Raw genomic sequence first — 17,594 nt, 5'->3', positions numbered from 1 at the left:
AGTAACCAGATCAAAAGCCTGACCAAAAAAAAAGCTTAATGTAAACACACTAGTTGGAAGATACTGACCTGATCACACTTGTTTGGAGCGAAATTTCTGTCTGATTAAGGCAGGTGGTTTATACAAATCATTAATTAGATTGGATGTAAAGACGCCTTTGTATGTTTGATGTGAAATTATTGTGGTTTTTCTGGGAAGTTAGACATTTGTATTGTACAATCACACATGTAATTTTATTGTATTGTAACTATTTGATGTGTCTTCTGGGTCTAAAAGGTTAGGGCAATCCAGAAGAGCCATAAATCTGCTTTCTTTCTAATGACTAGCAGGTGCAGCCACTGCAAAAGGTTATTTTGGTTTACAGAAATCTTGGGGAAAAATGGTCCTTGGGCTCCACTGATCCCTGGCCTCAGTAAACGCCAAAGCAACATGATGTTCACGTTTTTAAAGCGGGATATGCTTTGCCATGTTACAGACAGGCTGTCAGCCTACGAGTGTCTAGTGTCCTTGGTTTCTCAGTCAGATCTATCAAACATGTTCAGATTGATGCTTTACAGCTGGATTTGCCAAGTGATGTGTGATATTGGGATAAAATATTTCATGATTCAAAATTTCATGTTAAAATTTGTTTTCATTGGAGGTTTTTTATTTTATTTTTTATTTTTAAATCCACCATGTATGAGTGACTGAGCTTTGCGCCAGATGATGCCAGTCAGCCTTCCCTTCCATCCTTCATCATTAGTCCACTGCTCCACATTTTGAGTCAAGTCTTTCTATGCTGCAGCTATTTAACGGTAATAAAGATGTACTGTCTTTGGATTCCCCAGTGCTCACTCTGTTCAGCTCTGCCAGCGAACCTGTCCTCGTAGCCAGATTTATATGCTTGGCAGCCATTCCTCGGATCATTGTTGGACATAAAACAAGCCATGGGTGGAGGGTTGGAGGTGGAGAGGATGTTCAAATGAATAACTTTTATTTCTTTTCTTTCATTTTCACCCAGAAAGGAGTCATTCCTGAGATTAGATGTCACACATGTGATTGGTTTTGGTATTAATAGACTAGTCTGTCATATATGCTGATATTATGTACTGCTTTTTATGCAGTCCACAACAGGAAGGGAACATTTATGAGAATTTCACACATGCTCTCCAGAAGATGACTAGCAAAGCAGTGAAAACCAGGGAGTCTGCAGCAGCATTCCTACACCGTCTTTTACTCCATCTCGCAAAAATCATCTACCTGGCCTCTAATGTGTCTTTACTGCTGCCAGGAAGCACTACAGTGACTTTAATCCCTCTTTTCCTTTTTTTCCCTCTACCTGTTTTTAAGTCTGAGTCAGCGCTCAAACAGAATGACAAACTGGGCCCAGCCGCCTTCCCTTCTGCTGCATTAGACGTCTCAGTGGCTGTGGATCACGATGGTGGGTGGCGAGGCTTTGCCCAGCACCTTGCCGATGGGGAGGTTGATGGTTGCATGTGGAGCAGCATGAAATGACCCTTTTGATGCACACACTTTATAATAATAATAATGGATTAGATTTATATAGCGCTTTTCAAGGCACCCAAAGCGCTTTACAATGCCACTATGCCACTTTAAACACACACAAACATAGAGCTTAGTGTGGCTGTGGGTCAAGATGTTATAGTTTTCTTGTTTTATACATTTAAATATGCAGGTTTTAGTTGATTAAAAGCAAAATCCTGAAGCGTTGTTTTGATTCAAAGATTTTTGCAGATGTGTACAGAATACGTTCATTTTTATGAACATGTTAAGATCGCAATCAATTAAATAGACAAGTATGCATTTTTGGAAGTCTTTAACGTTGACTGCTTAAGGTGGTAGAAAAGGTCCTTTTAAGGGTTTTGGTGGCTATTGTAGGGCTGTGCGATATGACAAAAATCCCATATACCAATATAAGACATATACATAGCCCCTCCTTTAGGAATAAGGTCCTCGATTTGTTTTGACTGGTCTTTCTGTCTCAACAGGGTCTCAACAGGATCTTCAGCTTTATTGTGAAAGGTTTATGTGGAAAATAAATAAGCGGAGGCGGAGCCACACACTGGGTTTAACTTCATTGTTGCTAACGACAAAGCGTAAAAACAGCCGTTTGTCCGTCCGTAGTGTAGTTATTTTAAATATAAGAGAAAGGGGGAACTTTAAGAAATTAACATAGCTACTACAGTGACCGTCAAAGCGATGAAAAAATATAGCTGTAAACAGTTTATTTTGCGACACCATGAAAGAAACAAACGGTCAACGTCTTTATATCGTCATCCGATATATATATCGTTATATCGAACAGCTCTGGGCAATTGGTAAAAAAAAGAAAGAAAGTTGTTGTTGTTTTTTTAACATATGAATGCTATGCTTGTAGGTTTTGCATGTTATTTTTTTCTCAAAGATGATTTTCTGTTTTGTAAATCTATACACTCACCAACCACCTCATTAGGTGCATCTCGCTAGTACCTTGTTGGACTTCCCTTTTGCCTTGAGTGCTGCCTTAAATCTTCACAGGATAGATTGAACAAGTTGCTGGAAACGTTCCTTGGAGGTTTTGATACATGATAGCGTCACACAGTCACGCACGATGAAGCTCTCCCATTGCACCACATTCCAAAGCTGCTCTATTGGATTGAGATCTGGTAACTGTGGAGGCCATTTGAGAACAGTGAACTCATTGTCATGTTCAAGAAACCAGTTTAAGATGATCTGCTCACAAATCACTGATTAAGTTATCTATGTTGGTGTTATTTTGAGCTTAATAAGGACACATCAGCTGGAAGTGGTATATTATTTATTTAGGTTCCCATCAAGGAAAAACTCTGCCAGCGTGAAACGACTTAATCAAAGGCTCGTTAATGAATTTCCCTGAATCTTTCTAAAGGTCATGCTGGTGATCTGCAGCTGTGTGTGGCTCACAGCAGGTTTGAAAGACAGGATGACAAGTCATTTAAAGAGCAGGAAAGAGTGGCTAAACATGATTGACCAGCTGCTTTGAAGGCAGTGGATCTATATTGTGGTCTTTTTTTGTGTACAGCTTTTAAACATTCAGACAGTGTTGCTCTTGCTGCTGTGAGAGATGCGTATCATTTGCGCTTTCTCGGAAACATCATGGTTTATTTGCTGCAAGTCTTTGATGAGCTGTAATAAATTATTTATTTATTTTTAACAGACAAATTGAACATTGTGTTTGAAGCGCACTTCAAATCCAGATCAAATCCAACTGGAGCCCATCAGTGGCTTTTAGGTAAAAAGGAAAAAAGTACTCCTACTATGCATATATTATTTTAAAAGCCTGTTGTATTGGAAGTAAACCAAATAATGAAAGCAGGCATGTCAAACGCATCAGGTGTCTCTTCTCTTTCGGCTCCAAACCCTCATTTGTCTTTGCCTTAATGGGACAGCCGATTGTTTTCCTCCTTGTGAGCATGTTTCCACACAATTTGAATTAATTGGATTGTAAATTGATCCTACTTTGGAGCCAAAACCCTGGAAGCCGTAGCTTTGGCTGCGTACAACGGTTTAATCTGAATACTAAATGTTATTAAAAGCCTCCCCTGCTTCGCCCGTGTAGGACAGTGTGTACCTGGTAATGAGAAAAAAGCCCAGAGGGCTTATTGCATTCATTGTGCAACAGCATGGTATAATTCAGTAATTGATTGCCTTAGTGCCTGCATGTTGCCGTAATGTTTTCAAGATAAACACTATGACGTAGTTCCCATTAAATGGCTCTTTTTGGCTCATGCTAACTTTGCATTTACCACCTCTGCTTGGAAGTATCCCCAGACGGTGACCTCTTATGCAGGCAGCAAAATGGCCATCTCAGGCAGCTAATATATGTATTTACTTTGGATCTGTCAGAATGGCAAATATACACAAGGAATCATGTAAAAACCAGCTTTCTAGAAAGATAGTTTTTGGAACCTTTTTGTGACAACCAATTCAGAGGCATTAGGTACCTTTTACAGAAAGGCAATGAGAGCTAAGAAACACAGATAACTTTATTTAAAAAGAAAAAAAACAACAACCATGTTAAGTTAAACTTTGTACATTTTGGCCAACCAAGTGGTTTCACAGCTGCTAATCAAACAATTATAGCAAGTTATTAAGTTGGTTACGTCATACAAGTTGGCCGAGGTGGTCAGTGAGAGAATGCTCATTTGTTACAACGATAAATGAAAGCAGTTGTTTACTTGCCAATGCTAGCTTTGTTTCACACAAAGCACAGAAGGTAACTGATCTGAGAGCAGTGAAAGCAGAGCCAGCAGTGGCTTAGCTAGCATGCTAATCTCCGACAGTCTCCCGTCACAGACCAGAGGTTTATCCACACTTCACATGTGCAATCAAGCTTTTATTAATAGGAGATGGAGACAGACAAGTCCATGAGATTTTAGTAGTTCTGTAATCAAGTTTGCTTCCAGAGACAATATCCAACTGCAATCACAAGATGGCAGAGATCTAAAGGATAGATGCGATGAGGGATGAGAGAAGCTTTATGACAGAATACTGTTTGAGATGAAAGAAGATTTCTTTCACTTAATTTAGGCCTATTTATTTAGAGTCCACTGCACAAGCACTTCCTGCCTTGCTTGCTCTGATAGAATGTCAACGTTCAAATCTTTATAACACAGGTGGAGTTTGCAAAGTTAGCATAATCAGTGAAGTTATAATCGCACAATATTGAAAAATCTCGGTTGAAATAAAGTTGCAATATACTTAAAACAGAGAATTTGGTGCTTTACTTTCTTTCTTTTTATTGGTTAAATCAGCATTGTGTAAAACAGACTGTAATATATGGATGTCCACATCTCTACACCACACATCAGTTAAACATGTTTTGCAGTTTCAATGCTGCCATGTACATATCTCCTAGTTAGCTAAGCAACAGATGCATAAAATACTAGAACTGCAGCCAAAAACGGCCTCCAGTGGAATCACAGATAGTATAAAAAGAGGGATGTTACCACTTCTTGATGAGAGGTGATTAGATAAGGAGTATATCCTGGTGACTGACACCATGGACTTGACTGACCTAGGGGTTGAGGACCATTTTCTCACAAACATCTATAGGGCCGAAGTCCTTTTACAACCACAGTTATTGGCCCCTGGTAGCTTCACTTTAAAGACCTTTATACTATCTGTGGTCGGGAGACTAGTCATTGAAAGCAGCCAAGCAACAACTCCAGTATTGAAATGGATAAGCTATTAAAAACAAACCAAAAAACAACAACTCTATAGAGTTGTCCTAAAAAGAGAAGATAAAATAAGAGAGATTTATAGTGTTTTTCACTGTATCAATCTCTGTATTTACGACGATGTTTGTGCAAATTTTCCCATGAATTAAGGAGGACATAAGGTACAGACACACAAATATTCATACATACATATACTACAATGATGATTATGATATGACTATATGGAAGTAGAATAACTTGTCTACTAATCAGAAGGTTATTTGTTCGATCTCCCTTCAGTCTCCATGCCAATAATTCTTGGGCAAGAAATCAACCCCAAGCTGAATGTTTGTAAATGTTAGATAAAAAGAACTTAAACATAGAAAAAAAGTGCTTGGATGAATGGATGAATGTGGCATGTTGTACAAAGTTCTTTGAGTGCTCAGGTAGAGTCGAAAAGCGCTACATAACAACATGTCCACTTAACCATTATAGTAGGATGTACTGTTTTTAAAGCTAGGCAGTCACCTGAGACTATTATGAAGGTGCCACATGTTTTATATTAACATCCCTTAAAGACCTTATTATCCTTGGCGAGCAGGTTTTTCCTGTGTACACTATACATGTACTTATTAATATTCTGCTCCCAGTAGTAAGAGCTCAGTGTGATGTTTGCATTATATGAGGAGCTCATTGACCTTAATTTGCATGCATCCTTTGATTGATGGTATTTACCTGCCTTTTTATGAATGGCCTTTTTATAGCTGGTGCTCTCCATGAGAACATGGATGAAGTGTGGACTGAAAGATGAACGATTTTTCCCCCCCTCCTTTCTGTCTTGCACTTTTCTTAAGATCACATTTAGCTGTATTTATAAAAAAAAAACAAAAAACAAAAAAAAAAAAACAATGAGAAAAAGGACTTAAATGTGTCTGGTCTGCTTTAGCTCATTTTCCATTCCCTCTAAACCTTGTGTTTGTTCACTTTTGAAAGCTCTCTTTCCAAGAGAGTGAAGTTCTTCTATCAAAAACACATTTCATTTCATTTTAAACCCCTCCCCTCACAGACACACACGTGGCATCTTATTTTGCTCCACCGGTGGCAGAATTTTAATTCTCTCCTTGCAAAACCTCTTCGCCTATTGTGCTTCACTATTCAGAGTACAGCGCTGCTTCTTCTCATCTCGCCAGCTCTGCTTACACAGCCAAAGCTCGAAGGAGCGAAAGACGCTCCCCACAATGTAGATGACAGGATAAAGGGAGAAGGAGACGGAGAATGAATGAGGAAGGGGAGCGAAAAGAATGGAGAGAGTGATAGAACGCGAAGCGAAAAGGCCAGGGAGGGAGGAGAAGCCATGTCTCCTTTGTCTTGACATTTCTCTGCGTCTCTCCTCTGGGAATGAACACCTCGATATAAATGTTCCACACATAAGCTTGAGTGGGATAGGAGGAAGAGGAGGAGGGCTTGTTTGATGTGCATTAGTTATTACAGAGTCTGCGTATAATTTGGTTTGGGGTTGATGTAATTAAAGGGTTCGGGCCTCAGCAGTTTTCCTCAGACTAATTTGTTTAGGAAGTGCTGATTCCCCCACCGGCCGCCGGTGACGATAGAGTGACTCTGCTGCAGCTGTTGCTGGTGGTCATGGCAACAGGAGGGCCCACAGGTGTCCATATTGATATCTCTGTCGAGCTAGCTGCTTCCTCAGCGGGACTGCATTCACATTCAGCACTTTGCAGCTGGTGCTGTTAATCCACACAGTGGCTGGAAAGGACATCCACCTGCTAAATTCTCTAAGAGATGAGGTGGTATTTGGAGGGCGGTACTCATTTACACCTGGGAAAAGGTTATATCCCACTAATAAAATTATATTAACTGCTTATAAAAACTAAAAAGAAATCATGCTAATTAGTGAGCCTTAAGCCAGCACTCTTGTCTGAATTGCTTTCCAGACGGTTAGCCGTGTACCTCCTGAACAAGCAGCAGCAATTAGACCTGAACCTACCAGAAATTTCAGTTCCTCTAGTGGCCACCTGAGGCTGGCCCCAAAAGTGAGTGAATCCCCAGAGACTCCCAGGTTAAAATTTGGACATTTAGACAAAGCATGTTACAAAAAACTTTTTTTCGATAGTTTCCCTTTTCATGATCACTCTGATCTCGATGCTGGAGGTAGGGACGTGGTGTATTTGACTGACTGGTATCTGCCAGCTCACTAATCTGTGGACCTCTTTTAATGGATTGACTGATTTTGTGGTTGGTTTGTGTGATACACACCATCCTAAATGTTTGTGCTTCAGTTTTGATGTGTGAAATTCTCATATTTTATTCGTCTGTTACTTAGCAGTAATTTGCAGGTTTCCCTGTCTGTTCTTTGTACCTGTGCAATTCATAGTAATTTACCTTCTCACACAAAGGGTGACAGCCTGGTGGCTATGTTGTCTTTTATATACAGTTTATGCTCCTGAAGCAGATTATATAAAAAATGACACTAAGATGAATTTTTTTGTTTCTTTGTTTTTCAGACAAAATAAACACAGGACTCTGACGACGCTGGTGAGTGAAGTTTATTTAAGTAGAATTAGATTTGTGCCCTTGTGTTTTTAACTTTTAGTAATTGTTAATGAACATTTTGCATTTCAGATGTGAACTTATGATGTGTGAAATGCAGCATGCTAAAAAAAATTTGAGAAACAGGGATGATTTCTGCTTATTTCATAGTAACCTTTAGGTTCTATTAATTTCACTGGACTACTTTTTATATTAAAAAGTATTTTATTTTATTCCCAATTCTTTCATTGACTTTCAGTGATGGTTCCCATTAGTTTTACAAGTGTACCTTTGGTTTTCATTATTATCTTTTTCTTGATGCATGCTCAATCATCCAGGTAAGTAAATCCTAAAACGTTGATTTTGTTCATTGGGACGTTTTCAGTGGAAGAAACGTTTTGTCGCTCATCCAAGTGACTTCTTCAGTTTCAGCTGACTGCAGGTTTCCCCAAGCTTATAAACAGTACATTTGCAGAATGAATGAAACCAGCCCAATTAAAGAACAAAGGGCTGTGAGGTCAGTTTTTTTGATCATTAATATGGAAATTGTCCACTCAATTAATCACTGGCCATGAGGACCATTCACAGAGAGTTGGGGAATTGTGATGGCGATACTCAAAATAAACAAATAATAAATAAAATAAAAACATTTATTCACTGCGAAAAAGAATAAAAAAAAAATCTCAATTTTGGTTTCATTATAACACTTTAAGTTTAATAAACAGGCAAGTTGCACTGAGATGATGCAACGCTTGCAGAGCACATGGACATTGCATAGACTTGTCTGAATAACAAGTGCTGAATTTTGTAATATAATCTGCCATGCTGCAAGCATGACACACCCACAGAGTAAAGGCAGGAGGGCCACCCCAAAGTAGATTTCCAAAGACTCTGAGGGAGGGAGATTTGAAGAAACGGGAGACAGGAAAACTGCTCGTTTCTGACAGAAGATGAGATGAGCTGCACAAAAAGCTAAAAGTTCCCTTTTAAAAAGAGTTCTTATCCAATATTGTGTCAATATGTTATGTACAAACTGCATGCTGGTACCTGATATGATTGCAAAAATGACTGATTGCACAAAAAGCTAATTTGCCTTTTTGTGTTGTTTTTCTGTGGAAAAATCTAACGAGCTAATCAGCCTTAATCACAAAATGAGGCTGATGAGATGTGTCATTCATTTTTTGTTAACTACAACAACATGGGTTCCCTCCAAATAAAAATCTGGCACGTGTTACAGTACAAACACATTCTTGCTTGCAGGAAAGGATGAGTTGGATTTGAGAAGTTGTGAGTGCTGGCAGGGTTTTGGGTTTGTGCGAGCATCACGCTTGTGGTTTTCTTTGATTTAAAGCCTCACAGTCTGGCGGGGACAGCTAAAGTAAGCGTGCTGTGTTCACGTGCACTTGATGTCACCTTGCAGGATTTCTCTGGGCATTAAAGTTGACTCATACTGGAGTCTGGAGCTGCGGGCATGTGAAGTTCAGCTACAGAGATCATGATGAGTCTCAATTCAGCCTGAAATGAAAGTGCAACTTTTTGAGACGTGAACTCAGTTTCTCTGTGAAAGCATCTTCATACTCATGCAACTACATGATTCTTACTAGACACTGGTTATATCTTAAAATTGCTGCCATTATTTCTTATAATTTTACCATTTTGCAGTAATAAGTTCTTCAGTTCTGCTATGGCAGACTGCAGCTTTTGGGATTGGTTTTCTCTGCGAGGTATTTGATGAAAGCAAAGCTTTGCCTACATCTCGAGGCCTAAACTCGGCAGGTTGAGAACCGATCCTGCTGCTCTGCTTCCTGCCGATGATAATCTGTCCACTCCTCGGGTGGCCTGAATGAAAGCAGGAGCCGGCTGACAGATCAAACAAACCACCTCCTTGCTTTCCTGCTTGATTTTCTGGGAAAATAAATGGTTTTCAGCTTTGCTGACAAAGAAAATCACAGGTGGAAAACAGTTGCTAACTATGTGCAGGTGGAGTTTTCATTTTGTGAGCTGCAGGTCTGATAATCACTGAATCTGTAAGTGGTACTGATAAATTCTCAAGTCCTCTCAGGAAATATTTAGATGGACTTGCTGTTTTTGAAATCCTGGAGGCATCCACGGATGTCCTTACGTGGCCTCCCCTGATTGTGTTTACTTCATGCTGGACCAGGCAGGTGTTTCATGTATAAATTATGCCCATTAGCTCTAACTAAATCGAACACTGGAAGCAAAGAATAAAAGATGTTTCCAGCCTTCTCTAATTCAAATGGCTTTGTAGATTTACTCTGTTCAGTCATGCATTTAGTGAATCTCCTCTCAGTGCAGAGAAAGCTGGCTCACCCGTAATAATCTTTTGTTGGCCAACTGTGTTTTTAAGGCCACCAAGCTGCTAACCATGAGTGCACCATTAGTACTCATGGTTAATTCTCTTTTAATGCCATCTGGAGCAACCAGTTACACAGATTTCAGCTCATTCAGTTTGAGTTTCACAATTAAAGTATGGGAACACCAGGTGATAGAAAAACATCATTAATAATCCACAAGGATCCACTCCAGGAGAGTGGGGTTTAACTCCCAATGCTTATGCTTTCGTCTAATTTGTTGTTAGATTATTTTTGTGGTAAAGTGGACTTTGTTACAACGTTAATCACATTAATAGCTCTATTTTCCGAGATACCAGCTGACAAGTCCAAACTCATGGAATATACTGCGTGCCTGCAACCCTGAAAAGAAATGCAGTGTTTCCCGCACAAAGAGTTTTTCAAATTTAAATGTAACAATAATAAGTTGTGATAATCCTAAAAACCAACTACACCCCACGATTCAACAGCTGTTAGAACTACCTTCAACAGCTCTCTTAAGATCTTGTCACATCATTTAAACCAGCTTAATATCTGGCTTTGACGGGGTCATTGCAACACCTCAATTCTTGGTTGACTCAGTCACTGCAAAGTGTCCGGGTCCTGTGGCTGCAAAACGGGCCCAAATCATCACCCCTCAGCCACAGCGCTGACAGTTGGTGTGCAGTGTTTCAACTGACAGGATGTGGTTGGTGATGCTGTCCACTATCACCCAGCATCTTCACTCTGGTCTTGCCTGTCCAAAGGACATTGTTGAAGAAGTCTTTCTTTCTTACATGACTGTATTTTTGGCTGTGTGAAAAGAAATGCAGTGTTTCCTACACAGATTTTACATGGTATGACTCCACAGGTATATTTGGTGATGCATTTTCTTAGGAATTTTTTTTATTTTTATTTTTCCAAATTTTGATAACATGTTCCACAGTAGAGTTAAAAAGTTTAGTCGCTGCGAAACCAGCAAGCCTTTGCTGTTCGTCTATTTTGCTACTGTAAGGAGGACACACTGGAGATGCCATCAGCTGGCTCTCCAGTGAGTCTCGTGTCACATGGCTTGAGCCTTCACGGCCTGCTGCAACATGGTTGAAGTTTCAAATAATGAGGTAAGCCTATGTAGATGTAATCCCTAAAGCTTTGGCTTCACACAATTTTTTTTAATTTTATTTTTTACATTTTTTATATGATGTCAAGGACGGAATAGGATTTCTTTGGACTGTAAAGCATGCAAAGCTACTCTAGAGTCCAAGACGAATGAAAAATGAGCATAATAGGCCCCCATTTAAAACTTTTTTTTTATGAATATAATTGTGTTGAAGTAGCTTCTTCACTCCAATCCTCTAATTGAACTGCATTAAAATGGCTTCACATATCTCTGTCCATGTATTGACACTTAAATGCTCTTTAATATTAAAGCACTGTAGCTTACAGTATAACATGTATGCTATGTTATATCATACTGCCATAAAAGTTGCTTTCAGATCATTTTTGTAGTGGAGTTCATATGAAGGGAATACGAAAGAATTCATGAGACTTTGTGCTTAACTGTGTGCGTGACAGCAAGTTAACATGGCTACGAATATGAGCTCCAGAAATATATATGACCCATATTCATGTCTTGTGGGACTGTCTTCACTCAGTTCATCCTCCGGTGATGTTTTCAAGCTTGATGTATGTCTTTCTTGCCGGCGTCTCATATCTCATTCGTGCTCGTTGTACTCTCTCTTTTTTTTAATATATTTTTTTATCCCCCCCCCCCACATGCTGTCAGTGTGTCCCTTGGCCTGTTGATTGAAACATGCCCGCAGTCTGTCTGACGACATTCGATGCCAAGTGGCTGATTTATTTGCTCTGTAACACACCGATCCTCCTGCTGTGAAACCCCCCTCCACTCTGCTTCCATTTGAGGAATCTTGGAGTGGATGTGGTGCATTTCATCAGACATTTTACTCTGTAAAACAGTTTTCCTCCTTCTCACTTCTGGCTGCTGAGCTGTCACTTGCTGAGATGACATTGTGCTCTTCATTGACTGCACCTTTGTGTGTTTGTCTGGTCCTTTGCAACGGTCTCATCGGATGTCATGGCCATTGATTAACTCGACAGGCCTCGTCAGAGCTTGTTATCCCGTCCATTTTCTTGCCAACTGCTCGAGTCATTAACATTTAGGTTACTGCGCAGAATGCCTCAGCAGGTGTTAATGTAGCTCATTTTCCTCACCAGCGTCCATCCACACCTGTGCTGCTGTCCGAGAACAGCGTGTGCTGTGCAAGTGTGATAAAGAAAAGCAGCACATCACAAACACTCTGAAGTCTGTGCATCTTACAAAGGACGAAATGAATGATTGAGTCACTTTCTGATGCTTTGTTAATCAGCTGATTGCATTTGGGTCGCAAATCCTCTTCAGTCAACTCTTAAAATAAACTAAATGACCAGCTGAAATCTGTCCATCCGTATGTCCATCCATCCATCCATCCATCCATCCATCCATCCACTCACTCATCCATCCACTCACTCATCCATCCATCCACTCACTCATCCTCCCACCAATCCATCCATTCATCCACTCAATCATCCATCTATCCGTCCGTCCATCCATCCATCCATCCACTCAATCATCCATCTATTCGTCCGTCCGTCCGTCCGTCCGTCCGTCCGTCCGTCCGTCCGTCCGTCCGTCCATCCACTCACTCATCCACCTACTCACCCATCCATCCATCTATCCACTCACCCATCTACCCACTCACCCACCCATCCATTCATTCATTCATTCATCCACCAATCCACCCATCCACCCATCCATCCACCAATTCGTCCGTTCATCCACTCACCCATCCGTTCATCCATCCACCCATCCATTCATCCATCCATCTAGTACTGATTTTCTGGGTTGTGGTCATGGCGGCAGTAGCTGGCAGAAAACTCCAGACCGCCCTCTCACCAACAGCTGCCTCCAGCTCGTCTACGGGAAAACGTAATCTTTCTGGTTTGCCCTGGGTCTACCTCACAGCCTCTTCTTGCTCTATGCCAGGGAATACACTGCTCATCCATCCATCACTACCCTATGACCACATAGATTGACCGGTAAATTGTCAGCAGCTCTCTTTACCACCGTTCCTGTAAACCATCCGTTTGTCAATCACCCACTCATGAACAAGACCCCGAGATACTTAAACTCCTCCACTTCTATTAGAACTACATTATCTACTACTGTATCAGACAAGGTCATGTCTGTTTTATACAGTTATTATATACTACATTGGGCTACAATTAAAATTACAAAATGCGCTTTAAATTTTGAACTGGGTCAAATTTTTCTGCACCCCCCCCCAAAAAAGAGAGAATACGTAGGACAAATTAGAGGATCTCATCCAGGCTGGTTTGTGACTGTTTCTCTTTGGTGTAAGCCACTGCAATGATGTCACAGTGTATAGGAGAAAGTGGTGCACTCAAACACAGGGAAATCTTTGTACATAATATTTACATATCACCTGACGTCTGCAGGCTAAAGGACTGTTCTCCTGGCTTCTCTTACCATGGAGGTGTTTCTTTAATACAAGCTACATGTTGTTGACCACTACAGCCACAGCTCTCTCTGTCAGCTGCAGGTCTTTCTGGAAACCAATTGTTTCCCCAGGTTGTCCACTGCCAAGCCCGAGAATTGGCTTTACAAAAGGAGCTCTATGAGGCTGAACCAATTTCATCAGAGGCACCTTGAAAGCATGTGTGCACAGGTAGCCTTTCACATGTTTGGCCTCAGGAGACACCACTGAAGGTCAAGCGTGTCAGCTGTGAATGTGCAATATGTGTGTTTGTGTGTGTCTGTGTGTTTTGTGTTTGACATTTGCCTTTTTTTTTCTTTTTTTTTTTTTTTTAATAGTAGCTCACTCAGCTGCGGGGCTCTTGTGTGTTGCACTGCTTTAAAGAGAGGGGTGATCTACAGGAGAGAGTGGTGCTGGAGGTGGAGGTAATCAGGGGTTTGTCAGCGGTCGTATCTGTGTGATGTCTGTACAGGTCAAAGGTGCGTCATTCAGCTCATGTGGATGTAGAGACAATGACACGAGCCTCTCTGCCTCTAGTGTTGTTCTTTGTCTTTCCCACTAACTACCCCCCACTCTCTGTTACATTGCAAAGGATTGTAATACAAGACGGATTAACCTCCCGTTAGGCCAGAATACAACAAGCAGCTGAGACTATTAGAGAATTTTTTTTACTGCAGTAGAGACTTTCATTATTTCCTTTTATCTCCTGAACAGTCATTTGCTTAAGAGTCCACATCTGAGTGTCTCCTATAATGGATGAAATTGCCATTTATTAAACGTGCCACAGTGCTTCATCTGTCAGCTCCTAAAAACAATACAGTCATCAATCTCAGACGTGCTCTTGGCAGAAGTTTGGTCCATTTTCAGCATGCTCTCCTACCATACGATGATACTTGAACTTTGCTGATATTTCAAAGATTAGCATCTTTCCTGTGCTAATATTTCATAGACTGGTACATGTGTAGTGCTTTCCCACAATATCTGGTAACTTAAAGTGCTTTTAACCAACTATTTATACACTCACACTCTGATTCATCAGGGGCAGTTCAGGGTTCAGCATCTTCTACCAAGGATACTTAAACATACAGCAGTGCTCTGTGTCTGCAACATCATGACATATAATCTTTAGCTAGTTAGCTAACTGTTGTTGTTAGAAGAGTCTTTGTATTACTGCTGTATTTTTTTTCCAGCTCCATTCTGAAGCTTGCATTTGCACTAAATTATGTTTACACACCTCTGCCAACTGTATCCTGACAATCAGTCATTAGTCACTCTGACATGTTTCTCTCTGGTAGTTATTGTGCAAATTAAGTGGTACTTAAATGAATCACAGGCAGCCACAGACCTGATCTGATCTAAAACACATTCTTTAAGATTTTTACCACCAAGAAATGGTCAAAATCTCCCTTTTTGATTACTGGCATGAATTAAAAAACAAAAAAAACAACGCAGCCTTTGTTGGGTCCGACCATGCCTTGTGCCAGAGTGCAGGATTAAACCACGACTTCAGATGACCTCGACATGCTCACAGATCAACACCACGATTCCCCGACATGCTCGGGTGTAACGAGCAACACCTGACACCACGAGAACAACACACCGTCAGGCTTTAATCCTGTCAAATTGCCACCACTGGTCTGTTTTCTAAAGCCCTTTATCTGCCTCGCCTGCCCATTCACTAACATGCATAAGCTCCCAGAGTCACTGTGCATCCTATATCCTCCCCACCGGGGCCCATTATCTTAAGTGAGTGCTGATAGGATGCGAGGGGTAATCCAAATGAGCAAAAGTGTGTTTGAGATCTGACTCGTAATCTAGCTTGTATAAAAATTGCGTAAGTGATATGTTCTAAGTTTCCCTCTGTGTTAGTATAAACCAAACCTGTATATGTGAGAGCTGCGGGGCTTTGATGTTGCTACTCAGCTGTCCGACACATCAACTCCATGCTCTTTTTAAACACAGCAAACACACCGAGCTTGCCAGTGAGGGATAAGGCATGTAGGAATATCAAAGCCTTTTTATTTGGCAACATCTGGGGACATTTTCTGGAGGCTGACTACAACAGAAACTAATGAAAGCTGCCCTTAAAGTGGGAATTATGCACGTCAAGGTTCCCCTGGAGAGGAGTCTCTTTAGCGCTGGCAAGCTGTTTTACAGTCCCCATACTGAGGACTGCTTCTTATTTCAAAACCAGCCCCGTGTTTTCACTTCTACAGAAAAAGGAGAGGCTTCGAGGCTGAGCCGTTTTTTTCTTTTCATTTCGTTTTCTTGATGTGTGTTGATGTGCAAATAGTTGTCAAAGCCGCAGTTCCCTGTCTGAGGTCGGAAACACCAAGACTATATATTTCCTTTCTGGTTGGCACAGGTTGCTGATTTAATGGGATCATAACATATTCTCAAGTCTTGTTATCTCGGCCAGACATGTTCTAATATTTCATATATGTAAAGGTAATAACCTTGCATTCATTTCGCAGCTCGCTTCTACAGAAATGTGATACAATGTATGCCTTAGTCTATCAAATAAACTGCGAGGGTGCCAGAGTTCAACCCTGACAGTATCTGATAGTGTTTTTTCTTTTAGATACTTCTTCTTATCAGTTGCACCAAAAACACGATTCAGGACTTTCTGTGCAGGCTTCACAGCAACATCAAGGATCACTTGATGCTGCTGGAAAGTAGATGAGTGGAAAGAACAGCTTTCAGTTCTTCCCACTCATTGAGATCAGCTGCAATCTTGTCATGGTCTCAGGGATTGTGAATATATATATATTTTTTCTTTGCTTCCCTCGGTCTTTTCTATGTCTGTGCCTTTGCCTTTCTCTTTACGCAGTTACTTTTCTGTCTGTCTCCTTTACTTCCTGTCTCTGTCTTCCCTCTGGTTAACTGTTCTCACGTGCTGTTATTTCTTTCCTTGCACTGGTATCTGTCTTGTTCTCTAATTAGTGCACTTTGTAAACACAGTAACTGTCCACTTTGTTTGTTACACCTCGGTAGTACCAATTTTGATCTCTTTTTGCTTTCTTAATTCTTCATTGCATAGATTCAACAAGCTGTTGTATGTATTCCTCCAAGATTTTGGTCCGTATTGACATGATACTCTCACAGATTTGCAGATTTATTAGCTGCACATCTGTGATGAAAATATCTCATTCTATTCCAAGGTGCTACATTGGATTGAGGTCTAGTGATTATGGAGGCCATTTGTGTATGTTGAATTCTTTGTAATGTTCTAGAAACCAGCTGCGTGACATGGTGTGTTATCCTGCTATGAGCAGCTATCAGCTGAAAGATGCTCAGTTGGTACCTGGGGACCTAAAGTGTCAAGAAAACACACTGCTGCTCCACCAACACCAGCCTGAAGTGTTGATACAAGGCGGAATGGATCTATACTTCCATGTTGTTTATCTTAAAAATGACCCTACCATCCAGGTGTTGCAGCAAAAATCGAGATTCATCAGACTATGCAATATTTGTCTAGTCTTCTGCTGTCCAGTTTTGAATTGTAGCCTCTGTTCTTCCCAAGAGGAGAGGCACCCAACAGGAAACAGACTGTGGTCCTCTAGTGTAATAGCAAAAGAGGACCACATTGTGCTAAAACTGTGCTTCAACGTTTGACATGTTGTGCATTCAGAGATGCTCTTCTGCATACCTTTGTTCAAATTAATGGTTATTTAAGTTACTGTTGCAGTCCTGTTAGCTTGACCCAGTCTGGTCACTTCCCTTTGACATCTGGCATCAACAGGGTGTTTGCACCCTTTTTGTTTCTCGTACCTCAGATGGATTCTCATCTTTTGTTATGTGGTCTGCCGGTGTCTTATATTTGAGTCCTTTCTCTTAGTACAATGATATATTTATAATCAGATGTCTTAGGTTGGAGCCATTACTTCCAGTAACAGTACTTTGTAAAGATATATGCACTGATCATTTTCTCTTATTCTGAATGGCCATAAAATCTAAACTAACTAAACAGCCCCCAACAAAGCTGTTAG

The 17,594-nt window shown here is 40.6% G+C and overlaps 1 protein-coding gene across 4 annotated transcripts in view; it reads left to right on the top strand.

Moving 5' to 3' along the window:
- Positions 1–17,594, top strand: part of rnf152 (ring finger protein 152) — a 60,730-nt gene that overhangs the window by 18,228 nt on the left and 24,908 nt on the right. For all 4 annotated transcript variants that reach the window (XR_013911350.1, XM_080306194.1, XM_026180245.2 and 1 more), the window contains exon 2: positions 7,697–7,727. The gene's annotated coding sequence lies outside the window, so the exon portion shown is untranslated. The remainder of the gene's footprint in view (positions 1–7,696; positions 7,728–17,594) is intronic.

This window comes from Astatotilapia calliptera, chromosome 9 (assembly GCF_964374335.1).
Source record: "Astatotilapia calliptera chromosome 9, fAstCal68.1, whole genome shotgun sequence".
NCBI classification, from domain to species: Eukaryota; Metazoa; Chordata; class Actinopteri; order Cichliformes; family Cichlidae; genus Astatotilapia; species Astatotilapia calliptera.
The sequence above is the reverse complement of the archived record's forward strand: the minus strand, read 5'-3'. Positions and strand labels throughout refer to the sequence as shown.